The sequence below is a fragment of the Heterodontus francisci genome, unplaced genomic scaffold (genome assembly GCF_036365525.1).
Source record: "Heterodontus francisci isolate sHetFra1 unplaced genomic scaffold, sHetFra1.hap1 HAP1_SCAFFOLD_51_1, whole genome shotgun sequence".
NCBI classification, from domain to species: domain Eukaryota; kingdom Metazoa; phylum Chordata; class Chondrichthyes; order Heterodontiformes; family Heterodontidae; genus Heterodontus; species Heterodontus francisci.
This window is the reverse complement of record NW_027141937.1, coordinates 1,526,734-1,536,948: the sequence shown is the minus strand read 5'-3', so window position 1 is coordinate 1,536,948 and position 10,215 is coordinate 1,526,734. Positions and strand designations below refer to the sequence as shown.

General features: G+C 50.5%; 1 non-coding gene across 1 annotated transcript; it reads right to left on the bottom strand.

Moving 5' to 3' along the window:
* Positions 1–2,667: 2,667 nt before the first annotated feature.
* trnal-uaa (transfer RNA leucine (anticodon UAA)) lies at positions 2,668–2,750 on the bottom strand. Its single transcript has one exon. It is a non-coding gene; the product is annotated as a tRNA-Leu (tRNA).
* Between the last annotated feature and the right edge of the window lie 7,465 nt (positions 2,751–10,215).

Sequence of the window (10,215 nt, the reverse complement as noted above, 5' to 3'; positions counted from 1 at the left end):
ACACACAGGAGCTGAGTCCATTGCAGCGCTTTCAGATGTGCCTTCCCCCCGGCCCTCCCTATTCTGCGGACACAGAGCTGTCTGTTTCCCCCGGCGGCGGGATAGAGTCGGGGATTCTCTCCCCGCAGTGTCAGGGTCTGCAGCCCCGGGGAACTGGCGGTTTCAGTCAGAGTGACCGAGCTGCCTGACATATCCTGTGTACTGATCTCCAATGGATTCAAATATTAGTGAACTCATTGGGTAATGTTTGTAAATAACCCTCATGTGAACGGACCCGGCTCCATTAATGCCTTCCAAATAAAACTGGGATCCATTTCTTTTCCCCAAATGCCAGCTAACGGATCCCAGGAGCGGGGTTGAGATTGTGCTGAGCAGCAATGAGTCTCCGGTAATGCTGCTTTCTAAATTCCAGATCAGCTCTCAGTCCTGCAGGCCTTTCGGGAAAGTGATGTGACAAAACAGAAACCATGTGGCCGCCCCTCCAATCTAATGGGTTTGATGATGAACAGAGATGTCAGCTCTTTCCTTTGCTGATTTGGTGGCTCTGAAAAGAGCTTGTTACACTTGTTACTGAAGCTGGGTTTTAGGTGCGTTCCCCGCGGATGCGGCGGGCCAGCTGGATGTCTTTGGCCATGATGGACCGGGATCATTCTGGTGAATCTGCTCATTTTCCGGCAGAAGCATCAGTCGCTGTTTGAACTGTTTAAAGTCAGAGGTGTATTAGCAGCCAGAAAGTGAAGGGCAGTTCATTGCTCCCTGCAGCATTATCCGCCTCTTTCAGGAGAAAAGATCAGAAACCGCTCGTTTCTGTCAGTCCCCGAGAAGCCTGTGAGAAGCGGTTAGTCGCTAATGTGTTCCTTTTACAGAGTGGAAGCTGATATTTGTCCCGTTTTAAATTGCTCAACCGGACCTTCCTCCCGCCGCTTACAGTTAACAGATTGAAAAATGAAAACGATTCCTAAAATCGCGTCAGGATTTTGTGACGGTAAATACAGTAAAACAGAACATAAAATGAGAGGTTTTAAAATTGTTGCCTGAAAATTGAAATTTTCCATCACTTCAATTCCTTCCTGCTCTGGAATTGCCGGGCTTTTTCCAATTGGAAAATCTAAGCCAATGAGAACTTCTATTTAATTATATGTGATTCTCCTATTGGTTAAGAATTGGATTGAGAAGAGGATGACCAATCAGAGACAGAGTCAAACTGCGGGGATTCCAGGCCCCCAGGAACTGAGCTGAAACTGTTCAGATTGACAAACCCTGGCAGCAGCTTCACACATTGGACACTTCACAGATCCTGTCATTACTCTCTGACTCATTATTCATCTAGAACCAAACAATTAGTAAATGTGAAGCAGTGAAGAGACTTTTCACTCTCACTGCAGAATGTGTCATCTGGGGAAATAAGGAACTATTATATTCGGAGATTCCAGGTACATTCCTCCCTGAACAAATCCATTCCTAACATTCCCGATCACAGCCTATCCCAGCTCCTGTTGTCACCCGACTCCAGCTGAATTGGAGAAACTCATGTGTTGGGGTTTGAGTTGTGAGGTGGGGTTTCTCCGCCAGTGTTACTGTCTTACAAACTCTCCCCCTGAATTTGTGAACTGAGACTGCACCGAAGACATCTCCAGTTGGAGTGAGGGTCGGATATCCCTCTGTTTTATTACAGAGAGTGGGGAAAGGGCTGGGTGGAGGGGATGTCAGCGAGTCACCAGGGATCCTGGATTTACCCCAAATCATTTCCATGTGGAATCTGCAGGCGGGGCCGGGACCGGGATCATTTGATCAGGGGATCAGCTCTTTCCTGAGAGATGTGGGTGGCTCTGAGAAGAGCCTTTGTGTTCAGATGTTTCCAAGTTTCCCGCGCTCTTTCACTTCTTTCCAGACCCTGCTTTCTGTGCCTTCGCTGCTTTCGGCTTGACCTTGCTCTTCCATGTCTGCACTTTCTTCAGCGCCTTTCCGCCCGCCGCACTCTTGCCTTTTTTGACCTTCTTCGCAGGAGACTTTTTCTGAAGCGCTGCTTTCTTCACCGCCTTATTTGGCGTTGCCGCCGCTTTGCTGCTCGTTTTCTTGGCTGTTACTTTCTTTGTTGTCACTTTCTTGTCTGCTGGTTTCTTCACTAAAGATTTCTTGTCTGCTGGTTTCTTCACTGAAGATTTCTTGTCTGCTGGTTTCTTCACCTTCTTTCCCACTTTTCCCTGGGTTTTCCTTCTTGCTGATTTTGAAGGAGCCGGAGGCTCCCTGTCCCTTGCTCTGCACCAGGGAGCCTTTGTTCACATTCCTCTTGATACTTTGCTTGATCTAGGTCTTGAGCTTCTCCTGAGCGGTGGCAGACCTGCAAGGAATCAACTACCAGCTAGCGTATAAAGCGAGACCAAGGCTCAGGGCCTTCAGTTACCTGGAGGGGAGTCGGAGAGGCAGCGGATCCTGTGAGGAACCACAATCCAGGAAGGATGAGAAGGTCATTGTCAGGGTACAGAGGAGATTAAGTTAAAGATTTACCAGTTTATAAGCAAGCGCAGAGCCAAGGAACGGTGCTGGGGCAGATCAAATAATAGGAAGCTGTGCTCAGTTGGAAGGCAAGAGTGATTAAATGACAGAAGAGATAATGGTGCAAGGCAAAAGTCAGGGAAAGAATAAGTAACATTTTGTAAGCACAGATACCAGGAGTGGGACTTGAACCCACGCAGACACATGTTTAGTGGATCTTAAGTCCAACACCTTAACCACTCAGCCATCCTGGCTCATTAACAAGCCGCTGAAAATGAAATTTAATGTGATCCGGGTGCCATCTGGCCTTTGACAATATCAAGTTATGACTCCTCTCCCATGCTGAATTGGACCCTTCATTATTTATGAACCTCAATCGGATCACCCCTCAGTCTAGGTTTTTCTAAGGTGTAGGGTCCCAACTCTTTTAGTCTAACTTGATAACCAAGATGTCTTATACTGGGAATTCGTCGAATGTCTCTCCTCTGTACCCTTTCCAAAGCCTCAATATCACCCATCATGTGAGGAGACCAAGACTGGATACAATATTCCAAGTGAGTCCTGACCAAGGTTTCATAAAAGGACAAGTTCGGGACATCTCAGATACTGAAGGAGTCCGTGTCCAGAAGCAGCAAGACCTGGACAACATTCAGACTTGGGCTGCTAAGTGGCAAGTAACATTCACACCACATAAGTACCAGGCAATGACCATCTCCAACAAGAGAGAGTGTAACCATCTCCCTTTGACGTTCAACAGCATTACCATCGCTGAATCCCCCCACCATCAACATCATGGGGGTTACCATTGACAAAAGCTTAACTGGACCATTCATATACATACTCTGGCGACAAGACTAAATCAGATAGTGGGAATTCTGTGATGAGTAACTCAGCTCAAGGCACGTGGTGAAATGCTCATTCGGAGAGCTGGAGAAATGGACTGGTCAGGTGGGCAGAAAAGTGGCAAATGGAATTCAACTTGGAGAAGTGTGAGGTGATGCCTTTGGTGAGGTCAAACACAGCAAAGGAAGACACAATTAATGGGTGAATGCTGAGAGGTGTAGAGGAAGTGAGGGACCTTGAAGTGAATGTCCACAAATCCCTGAAAGTAGCAGGATAGGTTGATAAGTTGGTTGAGAAGGCTTATGGAACCCTTTCCTTTATTAGCCGATGTATAGAATATAAGAGCAGGGAGGTTATGCTGGAACTGTATCAATCATTAGTTAGGCCACAACTTGATTTCTGTGTGCAGTTCTGGTCACCTCATTCCAGAAAGGATGTAATAGCACTCGAGAGGTTACAGAGGAGATTTACAAGGTTGTTGCCAGGACTGGAAAAATGCAGCTATGAGGAAAGATTGGATAGACTGGGGTTGTTCTCCTTGGAATAGAAGAGGCTGAGGGGAGATTTGATTGAAATGTACAAAATTGTGAGGGGTCTGGATAGAATGGATGGGAAGGGTCTATTTACCTTAGTAGGGAGGTCAGTGACTAGAGGGCATAGATTTAAAGTGATGTGTTGAACAATTAGAGGGGAGATGAGGAAAGGTTTTTTCACCCAGAGGGCTGTGGGAGTCTGGAACTCACTGCCTGTAAGGGTAGCTGACGCAGAAACGCTCAACTCATTTAAAGGGAGTCTGGATGTGCACCTCAAGTACCTGAACCTGCAGGGCGACGGTCCAAATGCTGGTCAATGGGATTCAGCTGGATGGCTCGTTTTTTGCCTGCCTGTGCTGTAAACTTTCTATGTTCTATGATTCTATGCAGACACAATGGGCCGAATGGCCTCCTTCTGCACTGTAATAATTTTGTGATTTTTGACTCTCCAAAACTTGTCAACCATCTACAAGGCACAAACCAGGATGAGTGCAGCACCAACAATACTCTAGAAACTCGACACTGTTCAGGACAAAGCAGCCGCCTTGATTGTCACCCCATTCACCACCTTAAACATTCACTCCCTTCACCACTGACGCACAGTGGCAGTAGTGTGTACCATCTGCCAGATGCACTGCTGCAACTCACCAAGGCTCCGCAGACAGCACCTTCCAAACCGAAGACCTCCACCACCTTGAAGGACAAGGGCTGCAGATGCATGGAAACACCACCATGTGCAAGCTCCCCTCCAAGTCACACACCATCTGATCTGCAAATATATCGCTGTTCATTCACTGATGTTGGGTCAAAATCCTGGATCTCCCTTCCTAACAGCACTGTGGGTGTACCTACACCACATGGAGTGCAGCAATTCAAGAAGGGAGCTCACCGCCACCTTGTCAAGGACAATTAGGGATGGGTAACAAATTCTGGCCTTGCCAGTGTCACTCACATCCCATGAAAGAATATGCCTCATTTTATACTCAATTGTCCTCTGAATGCAGCCCATCCCTCTATTTGCTCCAACTATCACTTCACAGCATTGCTGCTGTAAATTTAGAGATCTGTGCACTAGAACATCCAGATCTCTGCTCAAAATTATTTTCTTTTTTCCACCTACTTTAATGTTTTTCCCTGAAGGGTGTATGAATGTTGAGCATTCGCCCTGTCTACATGAATAACACTGCACTTACCCAAATTAAACATCATTTACCAGTCATGAACCCAATCTTCCAACACATTAAGATCAGCCTGAAACAGTCGAGCATCGTCTACAGTCTGAACACTCGCACAGATCTTCAAATCATCTGTAAACTTACAGATGGTGCGCCCTACACCTACATCCAGATCATTAATAAAAATAGTAAAGAGCAACAGACCCAACACCGATCCCTGTGGGACACCACTGGTAACTGGTCTCCAAACAGATCCAGATCCATCTGGAACTACTTTCTGCCTACATCTGCCAGTCAGTTCCCAATCCAGATCAATATATTACCACTGATACCAGGGACTTTAATCTTATAGAGAAGCGTCTTGTGTGGAACCTTATCAAAATCTTTTGGCTGAGATCTGCTAATTGAACACAGGCCGGGGATGAGGCCTAGGCCTGTCCTGCTTTGTGTGTGGGTCTCAGGACCACACAAGGTGAGATCAGCTCACTGAGCACAGGCCCATCCTGCTTTATATGGTGCTCAGTACCTCACCAAATGAGAATAACTAACACACCACAGGCCATGGAGCCTCGGCCCATCCTTCCCCGATTGCGGTTCAGTGCCAACCAGGTCAGATCAGCTAATTCAGCACAGGGCAGAGATGGAAGCTGGACCTTTCCTGCTCTTGGGACTCCGTACCATACCAGGTGCGATGAAGTAAAATACCACAGGCCGGGGATGGAGCCTGAGATTTCCCTGTTCTGTGTGGGGCTCTGTACAACAACGTGTGAGAAGAACTATCATCCCTCAGGCTGAGGAAGGAGCCTGGGCCCATTCTGTTCTGTGTGGCTCCTACCACACTGAGTGGGATCAGTTAACTCAACACAGGCCATGAATACAACCAGGCCCTTTCCTGCTCCGTGTGGCTCAGTATCACACCAGGTGGCATCAGCTAACACAGCACAGGCTGGGGCTGGAGCCTGGGCCCGTCCTGCTCTGTGGGCTCAGTAACAACCCGTAAGATGAACTTTTTTTCAAAAGACTTCAGTGTATTTATCTCTGTCCAACACTGTGAGGCAGCTTTCTGTGTTTATAAAGAGTGTAATTTATTGACTGGTCTCTTGGCTCAAACAGGGTAACAGACAGAGGTCTGTGTGCAGAGGGTTTGGGGGTGAGCTCTGATTCCTAACCCTTTCTGGACTGTGAGGAATAAAGAATGAATGAGAGAGAGAGAATGTGGGAGAAGGGATGATGGAAGAATTTGTCCGTGAACCTGATTAAAAGTGTCTCAAACGCAAGATAATATTAAGATATCAAGAGCAGAACATTAACATAATCTGAGTTCCGCGATCTGGTCGGGTCCCATTCCCCTGAAGTGAGGAATGAACGGGTGGGGAAATTCCACCTGGAGTTATATTTGTCTCCAATGAAGATGAGTTCACAGTGAGGATGGAATAGCTCAGTTGGGAGAACACTAGATTGAAGAACCAGGATACAATCCCTGGTTTCATCAGTTTTAATTTGGTGTCTCCATCAGTTTAAGTAGAGAGAATCAGAGGGGAGATTTTCCACTCTTGACCCCATGAGCTGAATTTTAAACTAACGGTGCGGCTCTCGGCAGAGGCACCGGAAGCGGGTGTCATCACCACACGAGTGAAATGTGGCCGGCCGACCCCGATCACGGAGCAGCCGACCAATTAATGAAGGGGAGGCGTGGGGCCCAAGTAAACAAGGACCAGAGGTAGGGAACGAGGCACCGATGGCACCGACATCTGACACAACGGCAGGTGCTGGCACCATATTGAAAGGACTGCCAGACCTGTATTCACTGCTGCCTGGTTTAAAGGAGTGTCTTCCTGAGAACCCTCTACTGCCCCAGGACCTGTTCTGCTGCCTCTGCTGTCCCAGGATCCGTTCTGCTGCCTCTGCTGTCCCAGGACCCGTTCTGCTGCCCCAAGACCCATTCTGCTGCCTCTGATGCCCCAGGACCCGTTCTGCTGCCTCTGCTGCTCCAGGACCCGTTCTGCTGCATCTGCTGCCCCAGGACCCGTTCTGCTGCCCCAAAACCCGTTCTGCTGCCTCTGATGCCCCAGGACCCGTTCTGCTGCCCCAGGACCCGTTCTGCTGCCTCTGCTGCTCCAGGACCCGTTCTGCTGCCTCTGCTGCCCCAGGACCCATTCTGCTGCCTCTGCTGCCCCAGGACCCGTTCTGCTGCCTCTGCTGCCCCAGAACCTGTTCTGTTGCCTCTGCTGCCCCAGGACCAGTTCTGCTGCATCTGCTGCCCCAGGACCTGTTCTGCTGCCTCTGCTGCCCCAGGATCAGTTCTGGTGCATCTGCTGCCCCAGGACCTGTTCTGCTGCATCTGCTGCCCCAGGACCTGTTCTGCTGTCACTGATGCCCCAGGACCCGTTCTGCTGTCACTGATGCCCCAGGACCCGTTCTGCTGTCTCTGCTGCCTGATAGGTAAGGAGCTGAATGCGAGCCTGCATTGACCATGGTCCAATGGTTTGGCGATGCCTTCCTGCAGGTTCGCCTCCAGGTGACAACAGATAGGTGGAAGATCCTCTTCCCCAGGGATGGGAGGTGGAGACCTGTCCACCTGACCAAGCAAATCTGCTTTGAGATAGTAGGTGAAGTCAGCAGCCATGGGGTCAACCCCAAGACATGGATCCAGTGCACGAAGTGGGTCAATGACCGGATCCAGGCTGCTCAGGCACAAACTCAAAACACTTTGGACCCTTTGGACATTGCGCATGGCAGAGTGAGAGGGAGTGTTTGGTGGAAAGGGAGTGACCACCCAGTCATGTGTATTGGGGAAGGGCAGCAGGACACGCTGCCTGAGGCTTGGCTGCATCTCGGTGGGAGGTGCACGTCAGTCATTGTCTAAACTCACACAGTCCCTCGAGAGGGGCCACATGCAGGAGGAATATGTGTGTCCACATCATGGACTGCTGGATTATCACCATCAGAGATGTTGGGCTTGTCCCCGGTGGGAGACGAACTTTGTTGATCATAGTGGCTGCAATAGAAGACAGCCCACAATCGGAAAGAGCGTGTCAAGACTGGCAGTGGATGCCTTATCTCCATGTCCTCATCCCGATGGAGGAGGAGGCCATGGAACAGGCCGGGCAGCAAAGCAGCTGCTCCATAGCTGATGGAGAGACAGGGACACCTACCTAAGAGAGTGAGTGAACATCTCCTGGGGCACAAGGGTGCATCCGCTGCAAAGGAGCCATACTGCTCATCTGTTCACCACTGCATCAATGGAGCTGCACAGTAGGGGTGGTTGGAATGTCACGATGGGCAGACTCTAACCCTTCAATGTCCCTGTTTTCACATGCAGGCCAGGATGAACGACAAGAGCGAAGAGCTGGAGAGACTGGGGGACAGCCAGACAAATCTGAGGAGGAGGAGGGAGCCTCAGAGGGTGCACCGTCACATCATTCCCCTGCACCCTCCACCAGCACAGAAACCCTCACTCGGTGGGTATCCACTCGCTGTTAGATTTGGGCACACAAGCTGGTGAGCACGTCGCAGACAGGCCCGGGCAGCTGACGGAGGCTGTGACAGCCGAGGCCACTGGCAGTTGGAAGTCTGTGGGAGGCCAGGCCCATGCTGAGTCCCAGGCTGATGACGTGCCTCTGGTGTCAGCAGCAACACGGGAAATGCTGCAGCTGCAGCAAGAGGTCAGGCAACATCTGGCAGAGTTGCCGGAGGTTATGTGTACCCAAGTTCGGATGATGGAGGAGTCCATCCAGGCCTTGCATGCTGTACTATCTCTGATGGGGGTGTGCCTGGCTTCCTTCCTTGAGAGATTGGTGACTCTGATGGAGAGCCAGATCCAGCCGACCAATCAGTGGCTGCCGGAGATGTGTGCAGACCTGCACTCCATCGCTTTGTCCATGAGCTCCATCCAGCGGTGACAAGGTGAGAGGGGGGACGAGGCACCTGAACTCTTCACCAGGTCCACGTCCCTCTCAGGTCAGCACCGAGGTACAAGTGTGTCTTATAAGGGGGAGGAGCAGCTGGCTGCTACATCTGGGGTCTCCTCTCAGGGTGCTCCTGGTGTGGACAGTAGCTCCAAAGCCCCTCTGCCAGTGACACAAGTGATGCCAGTGCCTGCCTCCATCACCCTCGATGACAGAGGGGGGGTCCCTGTACCTGTGCAGGAGGCCCTCAGTGTGCCGGGGCCCTCCAGGCCTCAGGCAGCAAGAGGACGGCCACCAATGTCATCCCAAGCCATGGGGCAGCAAGGTCAGCAGCCTGTCTCCACCTCAGCTGACAGAGCAGGGGAGCACCACGTAGGAGCATGCGGAAAAGATTTCCGAAGAGCACCTAGATTCACTTGGGTTCATGGTGAATGTGCATTCCAGATGGATAGGGTTGCATTTGATGTCACACGGAAGAAAGAAATGATGTTCTCTCACTATGTCTCCTTCCTATTGTTGATGCCCTTTGGGACTTCATTTAAACCCTTCCTCCCAAGGGGCTGGAAGTGAGGGACCAAGCCCTGAGTTCACAAAGCTTCGGTCTTGTCACTGTGCGATGTGTACCTGGACGCTGCAGTGCAGAAGGAAGCAGGCGACAACAGGGCTGCTTAAAGCTAAGACTTTATTGCTGTGGTTCCAGAAGGTGGTAAGGCTCAAAGGAAACTTGAATGTATAAGGGTGTCTCATGTCTCCCTTGTGTGTATCTCATGACCCCTTTCCTGCTGTGCCTGAGGTTCTTCATCTGGCACTGCTTGGGCAGCATCCTCCTCCACATCCTCATCATCAGAGGAGACATCACACTCCACGATATCCTCACTTGTCAACACCTCACTCCTCTGGAATGCCAGATTGTGCTGTGCACAGCAAACCACCACGATATGTGAGACCCTCGCCGGGACATACTGAAGGGCTCCACTGGATCGATCTAGGCACCTGAATTTCATCTTCAGGAGACCAATGGCCTCCTTGATGGTCGCTCGGGTTGACCCGCAGCAGGTGTTGTACCTCTCCTCTGCATCCGTGCGTGGGTTCCTCACAGACGTCAGTAGTCATGTCCTCAGTGGGTAGCCCTTGTCTCCAAGGATCCATCTCTGAAAGCGGATGGGGCCGCGGAAAGGTTCTGGCACCTGGGAGTGCCTTGGTATGCAGGCGTTGTGGCTGCTTCCCGGGATTTGTGCACACACGTATGGGATCCATTTG